At 40.1% G+C, this 12,070-nt stretch overlaps 1 protein-coding gene across 1 annotated transcript in view; it reads left to right on the plus strand.

The window, feature by feature from the left end:
* LOC116475209 (cell division cycle protein 20 homolog) overlaps nucleotides 1-12,070 on the plus strand; it is a 69,643-nt gene that overhangs the window by 31,257 nt on the left and 26,316 nt on the right. The window contains 1 exon segment of the mRNA XM_032761236.2: nucleotides 2,830-2,985. The gene's annotated coding sequence lies outside the window, so the exon portion shown is untranslated.

A 12,070-nucleotide genomic window follows, 5' to 3' on the forward strand; every position in this document is an offset into this window, starting at 1 on the left:
TGACATTTGAGTAATTAATGGAAAGTTTTTGTAGGAGCAGTGATGATCACGCTTTCCAGAAAAGCAAAGGGAAGGACCACATTCCCTGTCCCAATCCGGCTGGCTCCATCCTGAGCATTCAGACCACTTTGCTGAGGCCTTTAACTGCATCCCAGTGACACGATTCACACAACGGTCACAGTCACAAACGCAACTCTGGCGCCAGCAAGCTTTAGTTTGTTAGGAAAAAAATACTACTTTCCATGTATGTTTAAATAGTACAGACACATAATATTAAAAAAACAGAAGCCTTGAGTATGTAATTTGATGCTAAGCCTTTGCAAAATAGGCAGAGATCCAAATATTTTTCTCTGCTAAAAGAGTTGAAAATATGTTTCCAGGGGTGACTTGGCTGGAGAGGTTACCACTTGGGATTGGTGAGCTGAAAAGTCTGATTTGCGGACGATCCGTATTTCTGAGACAACCACGAGAGCGCCTAGGGTTGACTGAGATCCAAATGGAAGGTAGTCTCTACAGTTGAACTTTCCAGGCTAGCCAAGTGGGAATGTGTGTGTGGTAGCGGGTGGAGGGGAGGTGGGGGAACAGATCTTATTTTTGAAGCTTTAGACTCAGATTATGGAATCAAGTGAAATGTTTCAAGACCCACTCAAGGTTAGTTAGTTATAAATTTGGACTCTAGAATTCTTTGTGAGGGGTTAGTCTCTAGGTTACTAGAGATAATACATTGCTTGAAGGCTATTATCTTGATGGTAGTCTGGTGATAGGGAGATGCCTATAGCTTGCCAGCTAGGAAAATGGCTATCCCTGGACACTCATGAGGTCGTGGGCCCTTTAAGTCAGGTCAACTATATCCTACTGGGCACCAAAGGCAAATCTTTCAACTCAGCAGATGTTTTATGTAATCTTCCAGGTCCTTCCCTGCTGCTCCCAACATGCATGTACTTGCTTTCATTTCCTGGCTTCAGATATCTGGGTTCCTACGGTAGCTGCCGTATCTGACTTGGTTCTCCTTCAGGTTTGGCAGTGACCCTCCTGGTGGACTAGAGCTGAACACTTCCACCCATTGTAGACCCCAGCCTGTGAAACAATTCCCATAGTCAAGCCTGCTACCACCTCTCTCCCAAATAAGTTCTGGACTCCTTCTTGTCAGAAATAAATGGCTTCCCTTAAGCCTTATGCAAAAAGAGACAAACATCACTAATACCTGGTCCTTACTTTCAAGGACCTTACAGTCAATTGGGTCAGATAAGGTACAAGAAAATTGAGCTAATGTTATGGTAAGTCTTATGCTACAAGTGTCAAATGGATAGCAGGTGCTCTGTGGTTAGGAGGAGGGAGGGGACACTTCTCTTTGGAGAGGCCAGATATAAAATGTCTACAAGAAGGATTTTTAGGGATCTACAAATAGTTTTTTAAAATTAGTTATCTACTGCTATTGTAACAAATTACTGCAAACTTAGTAGCTTAGCACAATACAAATTTATTACCTTCCAGTTCTGTAGGTCAGAGTCTGACATGGTCTCACCTGACTAGAATCAAGGCATTGGCAAGACTTCATTCCTTCTGGAGGCTTTGGGGGACAATCTGCTTCCAGGCTTATTTGGATTGTTGGCAGAATTCAGTTTCATGTGGTCGTGGGACTGGGGTTCTCATTTCCTTTTTGGCTGTCAGCTGGGGTCAGCTTTAGCTCTCAAAGACCTCTCTCCACACCTTGCAATGGTCCAATCCCTACAGTTCAGGATCAGAATCTTCTCATGCTGCACATCTCTTCTGATTCATCTGTCTACCTTCCATTTCCACTCTCAAGCACCCTGTGATTACCCAGGGCTCACCCTGTTTATCCAGGATAATCTCTCTAATTGAAGGTCGATTGTCAACCTTAATTATATAACATAATCACAAGCATAAAACATGGAGTGAAAGTCATGGGGGCCAAAATCCTGTCTAGCACTGTGTTTTTGTGATATCATAAGCTGGTGGGAGAATGGAATTCAGAGGAGTGAAGGGCAAAACCTAAATCACATTTTCATTAAGCACCTAGCAGTTGCTAAGAATGACTCAAGTTTGGAAGGACAAGTTAAGTCAGGACTCATTGCTTCCTCAACACCTCAGCCTCAAGGGGAAGACAGGTTTATTTTTAAGTAAATTGCAATACAATCAGCTACATGCAACATCAATAACCAACATTCAGAATTTTGTGGTTTTATTTTGACAGAGTACTTTTTTCTCTTGAATTTCACAAGTTGGCACATATTTATGACCACGAAAAGAAGTTCTGATCAAGGCATTGGCCAAAAACTGCAAAAAATGAGGTAGAATCTAAGGGAGACCCATTCTCAATTGCCCCATCATTCACACCACAGCATTGACCCTGACCTTCCATGTTGCATTACTTTTAACTTTTTCACCCAACATGGGATTCTCTCCTTTCAATTGTAGCACGAAATAATATTTAAGGCAGAAAACCAGATTGTAATAGCAACATTCCAGTTGATATTTTGAAGCTCATTAGATCCATTCTTACTCCCCAGGCAGCATTCTCTACTCTCCAACATTCACTCATTTTCTCCTCCGTTTCCACTTTTACCCAGTTGTTTACTCAATAAGAGAATGAGGAATAGAGGACATTTAATTTACTTTGAAAAATTAGTCTCCCCATCCCAACCCTAATGGAGTGTTACAGACAGTGAGGCCATTCAATAAAGGTTTAGCAAATTGAAAAACAAAAAACACAAAGAAAAGAAACAAAACAAAGTCCTTGGTTTTAGGGATTTTAAGTGAGTAGACAGGAAATGGCATTTGCTACCTGAATCTTTTTATCTTTTTCAGGCAGAGGAGCTGAGCAACTAATTGGAGGGGACAGTATGAGCCTCCAAAGATTAGGGAAGAAAAGTGCAGTTGAAGAAAACTTCCTTTGGTTCAATGCAAAAATAATGGAATGAATGGGATGCTGAAATATCATATGACTTACGAAAATGATGAATGGTAAGACCATTGTACACCTTCCAGAAAAGCAGGCATTTAAAGCAGACATTGAGAACACTTGGTTCTATGTTCATCCCTTGCTGATCTCTTTGCCCCATGTAACGCTGTTTGTACTCTGGTTTTGGTTACTCTGGTATGGCCAGTGATTCCGAAACTCAACAAGAGGAGAAATGATGACAAGAAGCAAAGGCCGTCTACAGCCCTCACGTTAGATAAGCAACCGGGTAGTAAGTCACCAGAAATTTGCTGTCATTCATGGGAAGGTTCCCAAAGAGTCAATGGAACATGGGTTCCTTAGGTTAAAAGCCAGTGGCTCACTGGTCTCACTTTAAAGCTTCAACCTCAGGTTCTCCCATCCACATCTCAACAGGTCTTCCTGAAAATATGTTAGGTTACATGGCAAAGGGCAATAAGGTTGCTATTCACCTGACTTTAAAATAGGGAGATCATCCAGGAGGGCCCAATGTAATCAGAAGCAACCTGAAATGTGGAGGAAGAGGCAGAAGAACCAAAGTCCGAGGGGACATGGTGATGGACGCAAGGTAGGATGGATGTCATGTGAGGACTCCGCCTGCCACTGCTGGCCTTGAAGATGGAGAAAGGGGAAGGAATGCAGGAAGTGTCGAGAAGCTGGAAAAGGCAAGGAGATGGATTATCCCCTAGAATCTCCAGAAAGGAATGCAACTCTGCCCATCCCTTGATTTTAGCCCAGTAAAAACCATGTCAGAATTCCAGCCAACGGAACTGTCAAGAAACAAATTAGTGTTGTTTTAAGCCACCAAGGTTGTGGCAATTTGGGCTAGCAGTCATAGGAAACAAAGAGCAGCATCACTGAATCAACCCCCAATGTGCGTTAACTGTGGTGAAGGACCCCGGGATGCCTAGGGGTAAGAAGCCCTTATCTTGAATCATTCTTTGTGCAGAACTGAGTGACAGACTGTCCAAGAAGTCACAGGAAAAAGGCCACTATAACTCTCAACTCGTCAAGCTTCAAATTGTGTGGGTAGAAACAAATTTCCAAGTTCTAGTCTGTTGTAGAGATTAAAAGCTAATATCTTATGGGCCAAATTCAGCAGTCAGACTTTTTTATTTGCATGGATTTTTTTAATTGAATTGGTAGCCAAGATTTAAAAATTTATCCTAAACATCAGGATTTTTTACTTTTCTTGGAAAAAAATAGAAAATCTTGCCATATTTGCATTTTCAGGATAGAAGAGTAGTGAATGTCCCTCTAGACAAAGAATGCTCTCTCTGGTTGTCACTGTCCCCACTACTGTACCGTCTCACATCCCCTCCAACTGTCCTATGTGGTCCTCTGGGCACCTGAGTTTGCAATTCCTGGTAAACTGCTTATATACAGTTTCAATACTGGCTTAATTAGGGTAAGGTACTAAAGGCAATCTATTTAGTTGCAATGTTTCATCCTGTGTGATTGCAAAGAGTGCCTTCATCCAATTTCAGAAAAAAAACCTCAGAGATGAGATTGTTTGGCCCATTGCCCCATTCCTTCCAAATTCTTAACCTATGCAGCACCAAGAAATACTGGCGTGGGTGCCTGATAGGGAATTTCCAGGCCTGCTTAATGACTCCAATTCTGATCAGCTAAATCTTTACTCCCTTGAGAATATATCCAAATCTGACTTCAGCAGATAAGGAGAGAATTTTTAGAAGGATAGAAATCAAGTTGGAATACTTTCAATGTGGTACACAATGTGCTCAAACAAAAAGTCAGATGATCTGATAGCGTCTTCATATGTGCAGGGCTTAGAGAAATCCTTGTGCCCTTTCATTAGATTAACAGCATGTACATTCTGACATCAGCTGCAACATGAGCTGGTATTGCAAAATGTGCTTTGGAATCCTGACACATTAATTGTTGTTTGGCTTTATTACCAACATATCTTTTTACTCATATCTGAATGCTGATGGTTATGGGCCAACATTTTTGGATAAACGATGCCTTGCAAGCTCACACTTGAAACGGCTCTGAACAGTGAAGGAAGGTCATAGATATGGGAATAAGAGAGGAAAGTCGGCTCACAAAAGGGTCAATGTCCTGAGCGGCTAGGCCGGAATGCACCTTTTCCGTGACAGCCTGTGCGTCTTCAGAACACAATGCAGTGAATAATCAGCCATAGATGGGCAAGGGGGAGGCCTGGTCGGGCTTTTGACACAGCCCTCTGTAGGCGTGATGGATGTGGAGAAACTCAACCCTTCCCAGGGGGGTCAGGTGGCACCATCAAAACAAAGAGTGCAAACAGTTCGGTCCTGGAAAAGAACTCCCCCCACCCTTACCCCCCCTTTTTTTTGCTATTTGTGCCAAAAAGTTACAGTATCCAGCCATTCCTGATTAAGTTGGAAATCTATGCAAAGAAAAGAAGAACAAAGCCAATGTGAAAATTCACATGTTTAAATTGTGCAAAATTTCTACAGAAATAAATAAATAAATAAATAAATAAATAAATAAATAAATAAATAAATTGGCATTGATTTCCAAGGCTGGGTGAAAAAAAAAAAATCCACTTTCTGGATTAGAGGGCAAGACATCATCCAAATTGGCAAAAAAAAAAAAAAAAAGTTCTCCCAAATCTTTCCTTTGGAGACTGTTGGTAAAAACAAACCAGAGGAGGATTGTTCTTCCTCTGACCCTGGGGCCAGCCTGAGAAGATAGAGAAAAGAAACAGAGTGTGTGTGTGCCTGCTGTCCCAACTAGAAAACCTTTGAAAAATAATCTTTTTCTGCCCTTTCATTGTTTTCTTGTCTTTTTACATCTCTGAGCAGTGATTCTGTTGGATTTGGATTTATTTGAGCTTTTGGTAAAATATACCACTACTCCTACCTCTCCTTCCCTGCTAAATCTAGGCTCCTAGGAATTTTAGAAATATCTATAAATTTGCTTAATTGCCAGCCAGTTTCTCCATTTCTAGACAACTGGCTTCCCTTAGCTGTAATGTCAGAATCTGACCTATGGCATCAGGGTCTTGTTTATCTGATGACTACCAAATGTTAAGGGCGCCGTCATGCTTTGCATGCCTCTACAACTGGGCATTAGATACCTGGCCTTGGAACAGGTATCTGAACAGCTTTTCAGTCCTTATCCAAATGGGTGGAACAGAGCCAGTTGAGAAAGGAGGTTTTGGGAAGATGTGACAGTAAACAGCACCTGCTGTGTACCAAGCAATGGGCTGAGCTTTACTTTGCGCTATGCCCACAGGCATTCAAAGGGCCAATTTTGTCAGTCTTACTTTTACCAATAAAATTCATGGAGAAACTTAATAGCCTGACAATCTTAAGCCACTATATGGTAAAGATGGCATTGCAAACCAAGGCTGCCTGTCTCTGAAGCTTTACTTATCCACAGAGCCCCATTCTTACTCCCAACAGAAACTTCTAGAAAGATACTTTGATGTTTGTTCTTTTAAACTTCTTATCTCTCATCTAATCCCTCATCACAGAGAATTCCCACAGAGGGAATTAGATATGGCAGCAAGAGCTTTGCAGAAGTAATTATTAACACACCTCAGCTCAAAATTGATTTCCACTCTTGGACCCAGACTCTATCTCAGAGGCAGGCTGTCAGGATAGAAAACGAGGGTTCCATATAATTTAGGCCATTTAGATCACTCTGCTGGCCCCCAGCCACCCACAGCCACCAATGTGTTCCTGTGGCTTTAAACAAATGACTGGTTTTAAATAAGTAAGAATTTGGATTGTGACAGCTTTATGGGAAAATGTCAGAAGCAGAGTTGTTTCTGAGGGACTAGTTCAGTGGGCAGCCGGACAATGAATCCTATCTGAAAACACAGCATCAGGCAATTAGAGGAACACAGGGATTCCTGGGCGGCCATCTACCTTCCTTCTCCCAGCAATCCCTTGGCTCAATTTTGGACTTTTCTGCTCATGGTGTAAGTTTTGATTCCAGAAACCCATTTTGTGTGCTTACACAAAAGGACAGGGCAATGGCATGCAAAGATCATGGGCTGTGGAATAAGAATACCTGCTTTTCAATAACTGTACCATATTAACAAACTGTGTGACCTTGGGCTAGTTACCTAACTTCTCTGGGCCCTTCTTTGTAAAATCAATTGTTCTAAGTCTGGAAACAGTGTAAATAACATACCACCTGGCTTATAGTAGACAGCTAAGTAAAACTTTTCCTTCTCTCTTCACTTTTCTACTAATTTGCTTCTTCAGGAATGCCCTAATTCCAAGGGGTTCTCTTCTTTTTTTGCAAGCCTTATATATTTTAAGAACTGCTTAATTTGGTGATGGCATTGAAGATTGAAATCTTGCATTTTATTCATGAGCTGTGTACTGCTGACGGTATTGTTTAACTTCTCAGAGCCTCTATGTTCTTATCTATAAGTTCTTGATAATAATTGTGATGCAGTTCATTTCCAACCAAACAGCCATTTAATACCTTCTTCTCTGCACAAAGGGCCTAGATTTTGGGTCCATGTAGCCAGCAGAGGTCTCTCAACCTGAGGGAAGACCCAGACCCAGTGGACAAATTCTGGTTGATCTAATGTAACGATACTAGCTCCGTTCTTCTTTACCAATGAGTGCTCTAGAGGGAGTATAAACGATAACCACTTTTAGCCAAAGAAATAAAAATGGAAGTTTTAAGATGGAGCCCCAAGAGAAAAAAGCCTTTTGTCCACTACTTTCCACTTGGTTGTTGATGGTGGATGTAATGCCTAGAGAACTGGCAGCCATCTTGACCCTATGAGGTGACAGCACAAGGATGAATACAAATATGCTAATGACGATGGAAGGATGGTGGGAAAAAGCCAATATTGTGATATAATATAATATTGTAAAATTAATTATCTTGAAGATGTTGTAATTCAGACATAAAGAAATAGTAAAAACCAAATAGGCCGGGCGCGGTGGCTCACGCTTGTAACCCCAGCACTTTGGGAGGCCGAGGCAGGCAGATCACGAGGTCAGGAGATCGAGACCATGGTGAAACCCCGTCTCTATTAAAATTACAAAAAATTAGCCAGGCGTGGTGGCGGGCGCCTGTAGTCCCAGCTACTCGGAGAGGCTGAGGCAGGAGAATGGCGTGAACCCGGGAGGCAGAGCTTGCAGTGAGCCGAGATCACGCCACTGCACTCCAGCCTGGGTGACAGAGCGAGACTCCGTCTCAAAAAAAAAAAAAACAAATAGTTCTCACTACTAAAAATTGAATGATTTTACTTATGGCTGTCCAAGCGATTCCATTCTCTCCTGTTAGCTGTGAGCCTATTTGACTTATCCTTTTGGCCTGAGATGAATTTCAAATCTGTCAGCGTCACTGATTGGATAAACAACTTGCAGGGAAAGGAGGTTGTAACTGAGTCATTTGTTGATTATTTGTGGATTAAAAGTTGTCTAGAGAGTAGAAAAAAGACTGAAAATGCTAGTCGTGAGCAAAAGTAGTTCATTCGTAAATTCAATCAACATTTATTAAGGTCCTCAATTAGGTGGTGGGAAAACAAGGTCAAATAAGTTAGTGCCCTGTCATTACAGGGCTTAGCAACAACTCAGTAGAGAAAGATAAGTGAACAAGTCCAATCGTCCCTCAGTATCCATTGGGGATTGGTGTCAGGACCTTCTATGGCTACTAAAATCTGTGGATTCTCAAGTCCTTTATATTAAATGGCATAGTATTTGCATATAACTTATGCACATCCTCCCTTATACTCTAAGTCATCTAATACAATGTAAATGCTATATACATAGTTATTATACTGTATTGTTTAAGGGACAATAACAAAAAAAAGTCTGTACATGCTTAACACAGATGAAATTTTTTTCCAAAAATTTTTTTTTCGAGGTTTATTGAATCTACATATGTGGAACCCATGAATGGGAGTCAGGGAAGGGGGCAACTGTATATGCAAAAAGCTATCGTAATTGCCAAAATAGTGATAACAATGATGAAACACTACTGGGATTACTACTGTTAATGACTACCAGTGATCAAGCACCTCCCCTGCCCCAGGTACTGTCCCAAGTACTTTGTAAATACTGTCTCTTATGATATTTATAACAATTCTTTGCGGTCAGTCCAATTGTCATGCCTGTGTTAGAGGTGAGCCTCTGAGACCCAAATGCACACAGCTAGTTAATGGAGTAGCTAGAATTCACCTCTAGGTCTTTCTAATTGCAAAGCTCATAATCCTGACAACCAAGCCATGGTAGAGTTTCCAACAGGGTAAAGTGGAGCTTGAAAAGGAGGAAGGAGTTAATTTTGCTGGGGGTACTAGAGCAGGGAGTGGAAGTTAGGAGTGGGGGTAGTAGGAGGAAGAGTAAGGAAGGTCTTTAAAAGGAGGTGACCCTCCATGGAAGCTCAACTTCCTGGAGAAAAACTTCTCAGAAGAAAATGTATGATGTGCAGTTCTTCAGCATATTATCTAATATGAAGGAGGGGGGAGGATAGAGGCAGAATGGTATCTCAACTGGCCCAGTGGCCCCCTCCCCGCCCCGCCAAGAAAACTGCAAGTTCCAATGCAATTGGGACATCAGGGACCTGGGAAAATTATTAGAGCTGTTTATTTTGCCAAAGTACATACTTGAAATCTCATGCATAAAAAGTTTTCTATGAATACAAAATATTGTGATTGTCTGCATTAGACCAAGGAAACATTATATTCAAAGAGAAGGAGAGAAGTTTGAACACATTTATTTAGCATATGAAAGTGGGTGCTCATGCCAAAAATAATTCAGTATGGTAGAAACCTACTTAGGCAGTGTCTAAACTAACACAGCAGAACATGTGATGTGAAGATTTGGTGGCTGTAATTCATGCCAGCCAGATCCCCCACAACCAGATTTGGTCTGTAAGACCCTCCTCATCCAGCCTCTGCCTTGTTCTGTGGCCTTAGGCTCAGTGGTCTAACTTTTAGCACTCCACTTGCGCTATCGGGTTTTGCCATACAGTTCTAACAACTAAGTATTTTAACCAAGCTAAGGCCTGGACAACACTGAAATATAAGAGGTAAAATAAGATTTTGCTGACTTTTGAATTATTCAAATATTAAATCTTAATATTATCAGTCTGTAATTACTTGAATAATATTACTTTGTGAAGATTCTGTTTCTAGTAGATAAGGCCTTGAATTTAATACTTCTTTGAACTTTTTGAAAGTGTATACCTTTTTTTTAAGTGTATGCTTGTTTTTTAAAAACAGTGTTTGCCTGCCTTGTTTGAAGACACGAAAAATGTACACAAAATGATTTAGAACTGTTGAACTTTTCAGAAAATAATTTAAAATCATCTACCTCATAACTACAGGTGTGTTTTTTCAAATTACAAATCAATTTCAGCAAGTTTTAAAGCTGATAATATCCTGTTTTGGGTATACCATGTACAGTAATTAGTACTGTACTTAATTAAAACGATCAGTAATTCTTATCATTTTAAAGAGGGCAAACTGAAGTGATCTTTTTTCAGTGGCAAGAAAACCCCCAACTCTCAGCATAGCCACATGAACCTTCTTTTCGTTCCACAAATTAGCCAAGCTCATTTCATTCCTCAAGTCTCTGCACTTACTGTTTCTTCTTTTTGCTATATTCTTCCCAGAAATACTTGCTTGGTTGGGTCCTTTTCGTCTTTTGTATTTCATTCAGGTCAAATGTCAAATGTTCCTATTTCAGAAAATGTGTCCCCCACTACCCCTCACCAACTCACCCAGTTATGCAGACCAAAAGCCTGGAAGGTTATTTACCAATTTTCCCAGTCCCCCCATATGCCATGTATCAGTCTGTCCTGTTGATTCTATGTCTCAGTTCCATCTGGAATTTGACCATGTCCTGTCATTTCTATTGCTAAAACTCTAGTCTAAGCCACCATGCTCTTTCATCTGTATTAGCACAACAACCCTTTCTCATTGCAACTTAGCTGGCCATACCTAATACAGAAACTGGTACCTTGAAAGGGGATGTTGCTAGGATACAAACTTAATATGTTTATTTTTTTTGAGGAACTGCCAAACTGTTCCAACATGCCTGAACCATTCTGCATTCCAACCAGCAATATATAAGGACTCTAGTTTCTTCACATCTTCACCAACACTTGTTATTTTCCTTTTTTGTTAATAGCTATCCTAGTGGGTGTGAAGGGGTACCTCACTGTGGTTTTGATTTGTATTTCCTTAATGACCAATGATGTTGAGCATCTTTTCAAGTGCTTGTTGGCTGCTTGTATAGCTTATTTGAAGAAGTGTTTCTTCAAGTCATTTGCCATTTTAAAAATTGAGTGGTTTTTTTTTTTTTTTGCTGTTGAATTGTAAGAGTTCTGCATATATTTTGGATACTAGACCCTTATCAAATCATAATTTGCAAATATTTTCTCCCATTCTGTAGGTTGTCTTTTCACTTTCTTGGCAATGTCCTTTGATGCACAAAAATTTTTATTTTTTATTAAGTCCATTTATTCATCTTCTTTTTTGCTTGTGATTTTGGTGTCACATCTAAGAATCATTGTTAAATCCAAGATTCCTATGTTTTATTCTAAGAATTGGAAAATGGAGACTCAAAGAAATACATGTACACACATGATCATAGCAGCACTATTAACAATACTCAAAGGGTAAAAACAGCCCAATTGTCCATCAATTAATGGATGAATAAAATGTGGTTATGCATACAATGGAATATTATTCAATCATAAAAATAATGTTTTACTGATGTGTGCTACAACATGAAGAACCTTGAAAACATTCTGCTAAGTAAAGGAAGCCAGACACAAAAGTATGGCATAATTCCACTTACACAAAATGTCCAGAATAAGTAAATCCATAGAGATAGAATTCAGATTGATGGTTACCAAGGGCTGGGAGAAAGGAGAATAGGACAATTGCTTAATGGGTATAGGGTTTCCTTTTGGGGTGATGAAATGTTTTAGAATTAGATAGAAGAGGTGGTTGCACAATATTCTGAATGTACTAAATGCCACTGAATTGTTCACTGTAAGATGGCTAATTTTACATTACATGAGTTTCACTTGAAAAAAACAAATTGCAAAGAACAAAGTAGAATAGCTTCATTTTCTCTCTGAAAGGTAATACATTTAATATATTTTTATTTCTGCTCTTTCTAC

The sequence above is a fragment of the Hylobates moloch genome, unplaced genomic scaffold (genome assembly GCF_009828535.3).
Source record: "Hylobates moloch isolate HMO894 unplaced genomic scaffold, HMol_V3 SCAFFOLD_10, whole genome shotgun sequence".
Lineage (NCBI taxonomy): Eukaryota > Metazoa > Chordata > Mammalia > Primates > Hylobatidae > Hylobates > Hylobates moloch.